The sequence below is a fragment of the Mirounga angustirostris genome, unplaced genomic scaffold (assembly GCF_029215605.1).
Source record: "Mirounga angustirostris isolate CCGP_5_RB_7025 unplaced genomic scaffold, mMirAng1.0.hap1 SCAF_12, whole genome shotgun sequence".
In the NCBI taxonomy this organism is placed as follows: Eukaryota; Metazoa; Chordata; class Mammalia; order Carnivora; family Phocidae; genus Mirounga; species Mirounga angustirostris.
The window spans coordinates 18,184,745-18,198,707 of record NW_026991720.1 but is presented as its reverse complement, the minus strand read 5'-3'; the positions used below and the strand labels follow the sequence as shown (position 1 = coordinate 18,198,707).

General features: G+C 38.6%; 1 protein-coding gene and 1 long non-coding RNA gene across 4 annotated transcripts in view; one reads left to right on the top strand and one right to left on the bottom strand.

Annotated features, from left to right (window-relative positions):
- The window catches only part of CALD1 (caldesmon 1), a 182,662-nt gene that overhangs the window by 48,410 nt on the left and 120,289 nt on the right, over positions 1 to 13,963 (top strand). The gene's annotated exons all lie outside the window — the stretch shown is intronic.
- The window catches only part of LOC135362061 (uncharacterized), a 28,265-nt gene continuing 20,150 nt past the window's right edge, over positions 5,849 to 13,963 (bottom strand). For both annotated transcript variants that reach the window (XR_010406359.1, XR_010406358.1), the window contains exon 4: positions 5,849 to 6,370. This is a non-coding gene — a long non-coding RNA (uncharacterized LOC135362061). The remainder of the gene's footprint in view (positions 6,371 to 13,963) is intronic.

Genomic DNA, 13,963 nt, shown 5'->3' with positions numbered 1-13,963 from the left:
TGCCTCATATGTGAATAACCTCATTTCTAAAGGCTCAATTTGGTCAATCTTTAAAATCAGGTTTTTAAATACAACTTTGGGGGGGGTTCTTCTCTAATCTTGACAGTGAATGGATGATATTCTTCAGTTATTTGGTATTTACTGTAACTCAGCTCCAAATATTTTGGTGGCATTGCAAATACTGTTCCAACTTTTCCAGTTGGTTATTTGAAACAAGAAGAAGTCACAGAAAGAAAGTATGATCAGTCTGATCCCCCAGCGTCACTAAGCCCTCTATATTACTTAGCAATTTGAAACAAAGCAGTCGAGATTTAGGGATAAAGATTTATGTACAAGAATGTCCATTACAGCATTATTTGAAACTTGAAATACTTTACATGCGTCGTGATCGAGGAATGTTTAATATGAACGATGACGTTATTAATCATGTTACAAGAATGATGTAGGAAAACATGCATAAGTGAAAAAATTAAATACATGACATATTAAATTCTCTTTTAAAATAGAATTATTTGTGTGGCTAAAAAACAACTAGAAGGAAATATTTGAAACTTTAATCTCAAGGCAGGAGGGATTAAAAGAGACTTTATAATTGTTCTACATATATCTCTGTATTTTCTAAAGTTTCTGTAATGAAATGTGTACTTGTATATTCTCCATAATAAGATGTATATCGATATAGCATCCAGAGATAGGTCTGACTTTACAGATTTGGTGATTTGGGACCTTTTACAATGGAGTAAAACGGAAACAAAAGTGGTCTTGAAAACCATCAGTATTTCATTCTGTCAGTAAATAATTGTCGAGGACTGTGTGAGTTACTATGAGAACATGAAGCAGTGTAAAAATGTAATTGCTCACTCAGGGAGCTTATGATCAAGAGCCAGCACTCCTGGATTTCCCTCCTTTGGATTCAGACAGCCTAAAAATATAGTAGGGACACTTTTGGTGTTCATTTCTGAGCTTTTCCTTTTGAGCCATATCAGGAAATGAAAGGGCACAGAGAAAAGAAAAAACATTCCCTAAACAGTGTATCTCTGAAGCCTCAAATGCATTTAAATTCTGGCTAAATGTAATGTTTTCCTCTCTCCATCTTCTAGTATATTCCACATAAGTATTTTTAGTTCTGTTCAAGGTTCTGGGATGGCGTTCGTATGTGGCCTCAGTTCTGTTATTTGCAGTCATTTGTTTTTCATTCTTGCACAATAATTTGTCACAATCACGTTTTTATGTTCCGAACATGTAAGAATTTTTGTCTCTGGAAAACATATTTTAGAACTTTTTCCTTTTGAAACTGCAAGATATGTTTTACAGTTATATATTTCAGCTCTGTTTATCCTATAATCGTGCCTGAATATTGGCAGAATTGCCATTTCAAAAGAGAGAGACAGAGCTACCAAGTAGTTATTTGGTGGCAATTTCCCAAAAGGTTTTATTGAATAATTTGTCTTTTTCATTTAATTCAATCAACTCAACTATTAATGTTAGAACTGATGAGGCTTCTGGGGTATTTTGGTTGGCATATAAATAGAGGCATCGCTATGTTTAAACAATGCTTTCCTTTGGAGATAAAATTATTATGGGCTGTTCAATTTGAAATGTATTAATGTGGAAATGGTTTCATTGACCCATCTGTATCTTCACTCCATCCTCCATTGGGTTAATAACACACATCATTTTTTAAAAGAAAGCATCCTGGTTTTAAGTTTGTGGCTATAACAGATTGAAGCTGGGATATTGTCCACATTACCATCAACCATCTAATATAATTGACAATAAAAATGTCAGTACCAGACTTCAGTGACATTCTGATTGTCCACCTTGCATCGGCTTTCAGTCTGGTCCCAGAAAGAAGGACACTGGCTAATGAATCAAGATTTAGAATGGAAAAAGTATGAGCATCTGGGGACCTCATTTATTTATTCACTTAACATATACTTATTGAGAAATTAGTATGTACTCAGAGCTATGCTAAGCACTGGGGATACAGAAGTAAGTAAGACATTAAGAGGGTATATCTCCTATTTAGTGTCCTTACCATAATAAAATTTTTTTAAAAAAAGAACTCAACCCAGGGGAGCCTGGGTGGCTCTGTCAGTTAAGTGCCCAGCTCTTGGTTTCGGCTCAGATTATGGTCTCCGGGTCATGGGATCGAGCCCCGTGTCGGGCTTTGTGCTCAGTGAGGAGTCTGCTTGAGATTCTCTGCCTCTCCCTGCTCCCTGCTCATGCTCTCTCTCTCTCTCTCTCAAATAAATAAATAAATAGAACTCAATCCAAAGAAAGAAGAAGTGAATAAGACATAAATGGAAATATTTATTTCCTACTAAAGAGTTAGCTCTATGAGGACAAAGATCTCTATTCATCTGCTATATCCTTAACAACTGCCATTTATTTTTTAAAGATTTTATTTATTTGTTTGTTTGAGAAAGATAGAGCATACACAAGTGGGGGGAGGGGCAGAAAGAGAAGGAGAGAGAGAGAATCTCAAGCAGACACCACACTGAGCATGGAGCCCAACGCGGCACTGGATCACACGACCCCAAGATCATGACCTGAGCCGAAACCAAGAGCCCAATGCTTAACTGACTGAGCCACCCGGGCTCCCCAACAGCTTCATTTAATAACTGGAAGTCCAACCCCAAATTGGGTCTGACTTACTGTCTCATGAAATAGGATTAGTAGAAGAGCCAACCTCAAAATTTTTCTCCCTGTATGACATACATGAGGAATGATATCCACAGGAACACACATAGGTAGGCCTTTTCTTCCACTGAAAAAAGATCCCTAGAATGTAATTGAGTGAGAGTCAAGTTTATAGGGATAACCTTGAGTACTTTGTAATGTTTTAAAAAGTAAATCATCTGGAATCTGAAATTTCTGATGACACGTCGCCAGTGATGCTGTGATTGAGACTCCATATGGAAAGCCACTGTGGTGTGCCACCATGCCTTGACAGATCTATTTGATGTTCAAGTACTTTGAGGGAAGGACAGTTGCTTGAAGGATTTGTCACTTGTTGCACTCTACCCACTATGTGATTACTGCAAAGACAGGTCAGGTTGAAAGGCCCACAAAGAATCATTCCTTGAGATTGTTATTTTTAAAAATTTTAGCCCATGGGAATTAAACAGTGGATTGATCTGATTTCTAAAACCAAATATAGTGATTGATTTGTCCTAAAATGAAAAATAACCAGCTCCTGCTAAATGAACTTTGTTGTTAAATAATCAAATAAAAGAAGAATAGTGTTCTGCAAAAAGAACAGATTGGAAGACCTTGATGTACCCACCACTAGCTGTGAAAGAGTTTGGGTAAACCTTTTAACCTCGCTAGACCTCTCTAAGTCCCATTTATAAAGTGTTGCAAATGATACTTGTCTTACTGACCTCTGGAGTTGCCATGAAAATCATTTGAGGAAAGGGATACGAAAGCTCTGTTTATTATAAAAGTGCTGTGTATTTTTGTATTCTTAACTCATTTGTGATGTCACTAGATGTCACTTGAAAATTAGTCCGCAAACTGATCTCACTGATGATAGAAGCGTAATTGCCCTATGACCAACCCGCTTTGTCCCTACCAAGCATTCCAGACATTTCAGTGCAGGAACAAGGTCTATGGGAAAAAGTCAAAAGGAGACTGATCAGAGGAATTCCACTGGCCCTTCCCAGGGCCCTGTACAAAAAATGGTCCCCCGTGCGTTGTTATTTTGCTGTTTTTGCCGATGTCCACAGTTTCCAAGACAATAACAGACTGATAACTGGGTGATGATGAACAGACAGAGTAAGTGTGATGATGTTATACCAGTTTTCTAGTGCAAAGGACTTGGCATCTTATCCGTGGGACTGTGGCCTCCACTGGCTACTCTTTCAGCCGGATGTGCAAACAATTAATGCTGAAGCTGATTTTCTTTAAAATGCTGAGGAATAACATCAACCAGTGATTTTTTTCAGAGTTTCACCTTTTGTTACACGCGTTAGACAAGATGATTCTAGGTTCTGCTGTAAGCCCCAAGTCCTCCTGCTGCCCAGATTCCCTATGTCAGCATTTTATCCTTCACACCAACTGAGCTAAAGGCTCTGGATTAGGTCTCAAGCACGTAGCTCTGGGGTGGAAGAGAGTGGTGGGTAGTGCTGGCTGGTTAGAAAGTAAAGAAGAGGAACAGGATCATTCCACTTTGAGTATTATTTTGCTTTGTGTTTTTGCTCATCTAAGCAACTGGCCTTAAGATGAGCAAAATACAGAAATATAATATGTAGCCCTGTACTTAGGTACTCAAATTTCAAGCAGCAATCAAATGAACACTAGAAGAAGTTTCAAGAATGCTTTAAATAAACAAGTACATATTATATAATAGGAACACAAAAATCAATTCACTGAATCAATCAAGTATAATGAGTTGCCTGAATTGAATAAATAATCCAATTGCTTGGATGGCCTGTAGTCTTAAGTGGAAAGTACTGAATTAGGATACTGCTTCTTTGTGAATATCCAAAATTCCTGAAGACCAACTTCATGGATAGACTGTCAGTAAATTGAGTCTACTGGAATTAAAGGGATTCAGTCATGAGCATTCTAATCTTTGTAGTTGCTTCTCTCTATATGTAAGAAGCTATACACAGTTTCCTTTTGTGTATGTGTGTACGTGGTAAGAACATTTAACATGAGACGTACCCTTTTAACAAATTTTTAGGTGCACAGTGGTGTATTATTAACTGTAGGCACTGTGCTGTACAGCAGATCTCTACAACCTATCCATCCTGCTGGCAAGAATGTAGAAAAAAATCAGAGCCCTGATAAGAAAATAAAAATAGTGCAGCCACTTTGAAGAAATGTCCTGCAGTCCCTCAATTAAAAAATTACCATATGACCCTGCAATTCCACTTCTAAGTATATACCCAAGAGAAATGAAAAAATACGTCCACACAAAAACTTGGACACAAATATTTATAGCAGCATTATTCATAATATTTAAAAGATGGAAACAACCCAAATGTTCATCAGTGGATGAATGGATAAACCAAATGTGATATAGCCATTCAGTGGAATATTATTTGGCCATAAAGTTAAGGAAGTACTAATACCTGCTACCATATCGATCACCTTGGAAAACATTGTGCTAAGTAAAAGAATTCAGTCACAAAAGACCACATATTATATGATTCCATTCATATGAAATGTTCAGAACAGGGAACTCTATAGAGACAGAATATAGATTAGTAGTTGCTTTGGTCTGGGGGAGGTAAGGGAGACTGGGAGGAGAGTGATGGCTTGGGGAATAGGGTTTCTTTTTGGGTGATGAAAATGTTCTATATTGATTTTGGTGTTGGTTGCTCAACTCTGAATATACTAAAAACTATCGAATTGTACACTTGAGATGGGTGACTTGTAAAGTATGCAAACTCTTTTTTTTTTTAATTTTTTATTCTTATGTTAATCCCCATACATTACATCATTAGTTTTAGATGAAGTGTTCCATGATTCATTGTTTGTGCATAACACCCAGTGCTCCATGCAGAATGTGCCCTCCTCAATACCCACCACCAGGCTAACCCATCCCCCCACCCACCTCCCCTCCAGAACCCTGTTTGTTTTTCAGAGTCCATCGTCTCTCATGGTTCATCTACCCCTCCGATTTCCCCCGCTTCATTCTTCCCCTCCCGCTACCTTCTTCTTCTTCTTCTTTTTTTTTTTTCTTAACATATATTGCATTATTTGTTTCAGAGGTACAGATCTGAGATTCAACAGTCTTGCACAATTCACAGCGCTTACCAGAGCACATACCCTCCCCAGTGTCTATCACCCAGTCACCCCATCCCTCCCACCCCACCCCCCACTCCAGCAACCCTCAGTTTGTTTCCTACAATTAAGAATTCCTCATATCAGTGAGATCATATGATACATATCTTTCTCTGTTTGACTTATTTCACTCAACATAATACCCTCCAGTTCCATCCACGTCTGCAAACTCTATCTTAATAACACTATTCTTTTAAAGATAAAATAAGATAATACTTGATAAAAAATAGATTCTCAATTTAAAAAGCATAGAAGCCATACATGGACAGGAGAGAGGCAGGAAGACCGCATTTGTTGGAAAATTAAATATACATAAAATTAAGTGCACTGTTATTCATTGGAGCCCAAACATTTAACATAGTGCCTTATAAGCGATAGAACAAACATCAGTGCTTGTTGATAATGATAATGATGAGAGCAACGATGGTGGTGGTGATGCTGCTGCAGGCAGTGACAACAGCCAAGCCAGCTGCCTCTCCACAGTCTTTGGACTATTTATTTAATATCTGCATCATCAGGTCTTTCGTAATGAACGGTAGTTATATCAAAGTCCAGCTGCAGGTATACCAGGATCCTGTAAAGAGAAAGTTACATTTTTCTCAGGAGTTAATGTCTTGTATGTTTGTAGCCACAGGAAGCTTATCAAACACTGACGTCAGCTGCTTTCCCATGAGAAGTCTAGAAATTTCATAATGCCATAAATGACTTTCTCTTTCCTATTTGCTTCAGACAAGTAGAGAACTTTTCATAATGCTTAAAAATAAACATCTGACCTTCACCCTGCCATGGATACATTCTTACTGCTTCTCCAATCAGAAATTATCTTGCCTGTAAAAATCCACTCTCATTCTTCTGTTAACAATTGAAAGATTTTGGCCAGTACAAATAGCATCATGGATTATTCTTAATTCATTAACTGTTCAAGGAAAAATAGGAAGCCTGCAGCAAACACACTGTTTAAAGACATCAAGGCCCTCCCTTCATACTATTATGTAATCTTGTTCTGTTCCATTAAGAATTTTTTTCTTCTTCATAGTTGTACAAAAACGGCTCCTCTGAGAACATATATCTAAGCTATATCCTTTGTGTTCCTTGAAATTTTAAGGGAAATTCAACAAAATTCTATGCCACTGATGGTATAGAAATAAGCAAAGGGTTCATTTGATTCATTCTGCTTTCCAGATACAGAATAACAAGGGAGGAGGAAAAGAGAGGAGGTAAGCTCATTAGGGGCCCATAGCATTCTGGGTACAATAGTAGGCTCATTAAATGCTTTCTCATTCATTTATTCCCTCACTCCCCCAACACACTTTTATGGAGCATATGTTATATGCCATGGTATATGCAAAATGCTTGGGGTAGAATTACCGATAAAGACCTTGTCCTTGCTGTCAAGAAGCCCGTCCACGTGCAGTGACAGTCCACTGTGACAATACCATTATAGAGGCATTGACAAAATACTGTGGGACACAGAGGAGGAAAAACCCTCAAGGTAGTTATTATTATTCTCGTTTTTTTGAGTATAGTTGACACACAATGTTACATTAGTTTCAGGTGTACAACTTAGTGATTTGGCAAATTTATACATTATGCTATGTTCACCGCAAGTGTAGCTACTGTCTTTCCCATTACATCACTATTACAATATCATTGACTATATTCCTTATGCTGTGCCTTTTATTCCCATGACGTATCTGTAACTGGAGGCTGTGTCTCCCTCTCCACTTCACCCATTTTTCCCAAACTTCCTCCCCCTTCCCTCTGACAACCATCAATTTGTCCTCTGAATTTACAGGTCTGATTTGGCTTTTTGTTTGTTTATTCATTTGTGGCTTTCTTTCTTTCTTTTTTTTTTTTTTTTTTTAGGATTCCACTTATGAGTGGAACCATGTGGTATTTGTCCTTCTCAGTCTGACTTCTTTCACTTAGCATCATACCAACTAGGTTCATCTATGTTGTCTCACATGGCACGATCTTATCCTTTTTATGGCTGCGTAATATTCCTGTGTCTGTGTGCATGCGCATGCATGTGTATGCACCAAATTTCCTCATCTATTGATGGACACGTAGGTTGTTTCCATGTCTTGGCTCTTGTAAATAATGTTGCAATAGCATTGGGGTGCCTATATCTTTTCGAATTAGTGTTACTTCTTTGGGCAAATACCCAATAGTAGAATTACTGGATCATATGGTAGTTCTACTTTTAACTTTTTGAGGAACCTCCACACTGTTTTCCACAGTGGCTGCACCAATTTACATTCCCACCAGCAGTGTACAAGAGTTCCTTTTTCTCCTCATCCTTGCCAACACTTGTTATTTCTAATCATTTTGATTTTAAAATAAGTAACCTATATCCAACAAAGAATTTCCTTAAGGTCATACCTCTATTATGACCCCACAGGCTGTATTCTCTCACAATTCTATGCTGCTTTCAGGGAAAGACCGATGTCCAACCCAACTGAATGGTTTGAAGCTTTATCAGTCCCCAATGCGGTAAATCTGTTAGTTGCAGAATGCCAAGAGAACTTTTACTTTCATTGAATCATTGACATTTTCTTGAATTATATGAACAATTTCCTTAGTTTCTTGCTTTATTTAACCTGCTTGGCTAAATAAATTCTTAACATGGAATTCTGTTAATGCACCTTGTCTCTCTCATCTACTGATTTATATGAATATCCTTATATGTCCATATGCATAATTCCATAGTAACATGAAAAATGCATCTCATGAAAACCAAGAGACTCTCCCACAGACATAACAATTTACACTGAAATACAAGTGTACTGTGGACAAATATTACTCAAGATACATAGGCAAAAACTTAAATGGGAAACATATGATTTAAATAAGAGGAAACCTGTGCAAGAGCTTGATGCACATGTGCACCACTGGAGGTAGATTTGGGAAGGTGGGTGGTTGGAAGCGAATAGGAGAAACAGTGTGGTTAGCGAGCAAAGGGTTGAATGGGCATGAAGTTTCACCACATCTTAACATGATAAGTAGCCCCTGTATTTGAATAGCTTTGGTATGGGCCACTTGCAAAAACATTCAAACTTTCCCTTCTAAGATATAGTAAACCAAAATATATCTATGGAAAGTTCAGTAAGTCATTGGTAAATAATCCAGTGTTGACTTTTAATTTAGAAATAACTGGCCAAATTGATCCCAGCCTTTCCGACTACAGTATTCCCCCTACAGAGTACATTGATTTGTATTACCTTCTTTTTTTCTCTCATTGTTTGTCTTTCTTTTTGTTATTTTATTTTCCTGCTGGTATAATATATGATCAGAAGTATTGAACTTTCATGATTTTATATATTTTGAGCTCAGAAATTCCCTTTAGTTGTCATCTTTCCCGAGTGAGGCTTCATCTTTTTTCTTCACATGTTATAAAAATAATCTTTTTATTGATGTATAATGTACACAAAAGTGTACAGGTCATAATTGTACAGCATGATGAATTTTCACAAAATGAATATAATGGTATAGTCCCCACCCAGATCAAGAAACAGAACATTACAGGGCGCCTGGGTGGCTCAGTAGGTTAAGGGTCTGCTTTCGTCTCAGGTCATGATCCCATGGTCCTGGATTGGGCCCTGCATCAGGGTCCACGCTTGGTTGGGAGCCTGCTTCTCTCTCTCTCCCTCTGCCCTTACCCCCTACTCGTGTGCATGTTCTCTCTCAAATAAATAAATAAAATCTTAAAAAAAAAAAAAAGAAACAACATTACTAGCACCCGAAAAACCCCCCTTGTGCCCCCTTTTACAGTCAACCTCCTCCCCTTACCCCCACTGCCTTAGGATAACTGTTATTCTGATTTCTAACACCAAGTATTAGTTCTGTTTTTTAATTTTATGTTAATAGAATCCTCCTGTGTGTGTGTGTGTGTGTTGTAAGAGACTTCTGTTATTTGACATTATGCTTCTGAGATTCATTGCCTGAGCAATACTTAGATCATTCTAATAGTTATACAGTATTTCATTGTTTGCCTGCCACAACTTATCCACTTTACCATTGGTAGACAATGAGGTGATTTCCTGTTTGTGGCTATTAGAAAAAGTGCTGCTATGCGCATTCTTTCTAGTTCGTCTTCTGATGAATATATGCATGGATTTTTTTTAAAGATTTATTTATTTATCTGAGAGTGAGGTGTGTGTGCAAGTGGAGGGAGGGGCAGAGGGAGAGGGAGCAAGAATCCTCAAGCAAACTCCCCACTGAGCGCAGAGCTGATGCAGGGCTCAATCACAGGACCCCAAGATAATGACCGGTGCCGAAATTAAGAGTCGGACACCTAACCGACTGAGCCACACAAGCACCCCTGGATTTTTGTTGTGTACATACCTAGGAGTAAGATATCTTGGTCACAGGATACACAAATATTCCATTTCGGCAGCTGAAACTGCCAAATATTTTTCCTAAGTGATTGTACCAGTTTACGCTCCCACAGCAGTGCATGAGAGTTCCAGTTGCTCACCAACACTTTGAATTGTCTGTCTTTTGAATTTTAGCTATTCTAATGGTGTGTGGTTTTAATTTGAATTTTTCTAATGATTGAGATTGAGCGCTTTTTCATATGCTTATTGGCCATTTTAGTATCCTCTTTTGTGAAGTGCCTATCAAACCTTTACCCATTTTCCTATTGGGTCATCTATCTTTTTCTTACTGATGTGTGGGAATTCTTTATATATTCTGGATATAAGTCCTTTGTCAAATATATGTATTGCTAATATTTTTTTCTCAACCTATGGCTTGCCTTTTCCCTCTCTTTATGGTTCTTAATTTTAATACAGTGAGATTTATCAATTTTAATGCTTTATGGTTAGTGATTTACAAAATCTTTTCCTATCTCAAGAACAAGGACATATCCTTTATTTCTGAAGGCTTTTATGTGTCAGCTTTCACATTTAGATCTACACTCAATCTGGAATTTTTGGAGGGCGTGGGGTGGAGGGTATGGTGTTAAACAGAGGTCAAGACTTAGTTTTCTTTTTTTCCATATGCATACCCAGTTGAAGTGCTGGATGATGTTGCTTTCCTCCAGATGGGGTTAACCTATGTTCTGGTAGTTTGATAGATTTGGGGAGTTCACTTTAGCTGAATTAGGGCTGAGGTGAATTTGTATCACTCCATGGACCTTCTGTCCCCTCTCTGTGGGTGAACTCTCCAAGGGTCCTATTGAGATTGTGTCCCCAGACACTTTCTTCTTTTTTTTCCTTCCTTCCATTATTTTAATCAAAGCATAATTTACGTATAGTAATATTTACTCCTTTTAGTAGAGTTCCATAAGTTTTGACAAACGCATACGGCTGTGTAAAAACCACCACAATTAGAATAGAGTAGCTGTCCAGTCCAAAATGTTTCTCCTTCTTGAAGTTTTTCCTACTCAGCTCTGGGCAGCTGCTGAAAACTGTGCTGTGCAGAAGTATCCTGCTTGGTTTCTTGTTCTCTGTCATGTTTTTGTGTCTTAAGGATTTAGCAAATGCCTTGAGGGAGAAATCACTGAATGTGAGGCCACTTTTCCAGGCCTTCTTTCTCTCCAGGATGTTGGCCCCTTAAGTCTTGGTTACTGCAGCAGCTCTCTGATGCCTTCAAACAGATTTTTGGTTTTTGGAATTTTACCCAGAGCTTCTAGCTGTTCTCTGTGAGTACTAAACTGCTACAGGCTACTCATTTGTAGGCAAATGCGTAAGTCGGTCTATCTGCATTAAATAGACTCATTAAGACCCTCCTCCAAAAATTTTTTCTTTGGTATAAATCTCAAAAGAGTAAAAGAAGTGTCGTCATTGGCAGCTATGACTACTCTGAGTGTTCAGTCATGGGAAGAGCTTTGGAATCAAACAAATCTGGGTGCAATTCCAACTCTGCTACTTATTAACTGTGTGGTAGTGAATCTGAATCTTTCCTTGCTTTCAGATGGGGCTAATAAAAACAACCGGTTTCATAGTTTTCTTTTGAAGATTAAATGAGATAACAGATGGGTGCCTGGGTGGCTCAGTTGGTTAAGCAACTGCCTTCAGCTCAGGTTGTGATCCTGGAGTCCCGGATCGAGTCCCACATCGGGCTCCCCGCTCGGTGGGGAGTCTGCTTCTCCCTCTGACCCTCTCCCCTCTCATGCTCTCTCTCACTCTCTCTCTCTCAGATAAATAAATAAAATCTTTTTAAAAAATGAGATAACAGATGTCAAGTTCTTTGCACATAGTAGGTATTCAATAAATGATAGATATTATTTTATAATATATTATCATTTCCCTTGGAGCTATAAAATACACTCATCTCTTAGAAATGATGGGGGGATGGAATGGGAGGGTCAGTGGTCCCTGCAACACAGTACCCTTCAGTTGAGCAGCCTCTTAGATGCTAAAAGGGGTGCTCTCATTTGAGCTTGTTTTATTCACAACCATTACAAAGTCATTCACAGATACTGAGACATGCACGAGACATTTTTTTCCCCCTCGGAGATCATAGAATTATATACAAACCATGTGAATTGGAGGGATCTTAAATCTCTATTCAAAAAAATTCGTGTTACAGATGAAGGAATTAAGGGCCCTAAAGTGGTTAAACGACTTGGTCAAGGTTGGTTCACTCATTAGTATTTATTTAAGTGACCAAATTCCCTAAGATCACATATTTCTTCCCTTCTAAAACACTCCCAGCTCCCATATTCCACTATAAATGAAAAACAGAGACAATTCACAAGAGACAATTAGTGATGTTTTATTGTTACTGGCTCATTCTGACTAAAACCCATAGATCTATTTTTAAATATTTTAATTTCCATCCCCACAAATTATGTGACTTCCTGCCAACTACGACTGACATAGCTGCTTACCATTCCTTTCCCATTCCAAGGATTATGTCCTATAGCTTTTCGTTCTTCTGTTATTAAGAAATATTCTGCCTTATCCTCCAATGCACAAGACTGAAAGGAGCTCACATAAGCCCACGGACAGCAGCTCTCTTCAAGTTTGCCAAGTGAGAGGGGGCGCAGGGGACTTCCATCATTCTGGGCACTGAATACAAAAGTGGCCATGTGCGTCCCTGGCACTCTCCTCTATGGGTAGGGCTAGGTGACCAGCACCACTACCACTGTCATGAGTTCCAGCAAAGACGGCACTTGGAGGATCATTTTTTGGTAAGTCCCCTTGTTTGGCACATCTTTCAGCATTGTGTACTCTGCCAACAGACAGATAAGCCTGAGTCCCATATGGGCCAAGTAACTTGAAAGTGTTTCATGATCACAGAGCACACTGTAGTCATCTTATAAAAGCCTCTACCTCATGCCAGGATCCTCAAGGGCTACTCCTGGAACACTCTTTCCCTAGATCTTCACGTGGGCTACTCCTTCCTAGAAATATATCTTCAGCCTCGATGTCTTCTCTTTGGGGAGACCATCCTTCACCATGCAACCTCTGGTGGCCTTCCACTGGCCCTCTGTGGCAACATGCGGTTTTATTTCCTCATGATCAGAAACACGTGTGTTGTCTCTACTCCACCAGAACACAGGCTCTGGGAAAGCAGTCCTTGCTCATCCCTGTGGGCCCCATCCTGGTGCAGAGTACTCACTCAGTGAATAAGTGAATGTGGGCATGTATCCTTTCAATACACCCATCAGGCTGGGTCAGCCCTTGGGTTTGAATACTTTCTTCACTACTTACTAGCTGGGTGAATCCAGGCAAATGACTTAAATACAATGAGCTTCTTAGGGCTAAGACTGAAACTCACTAGGCTGCTATAGAGATCAGATGAGATAGATGTGTACCAGGTGCTTAGCACAAAGGTTGGCACTAAGAGCCCTTAATACATAGTATTTATTATGTCCGTAATGAAAGCAGAGCATATTACAAAAGAGTCATGGAGGATTTTTAAAGATAAATATTAATGTTAAAATCAAGGGGTCCTAATTCAACCACATAAAATAAAATTTTAAAATAATTAAAACCTGGTTCTTGTTGGCTATACAAAGTTATTCGTTTTTATAAAGGATCCCTAATTTAACCTTTGTAATAACTACCTGTTACAATTATATATCACCTAAGACCCTCCCCTTCACCCAACCCTTTGGTATCCATTTGGGAAATGGCATCTTTCCGTGAATACTTGTGGTAGGAATTTTAAGGTAGAATTGTAATCACTCTTTGCAAATTTGTACTGGCAATGTTTT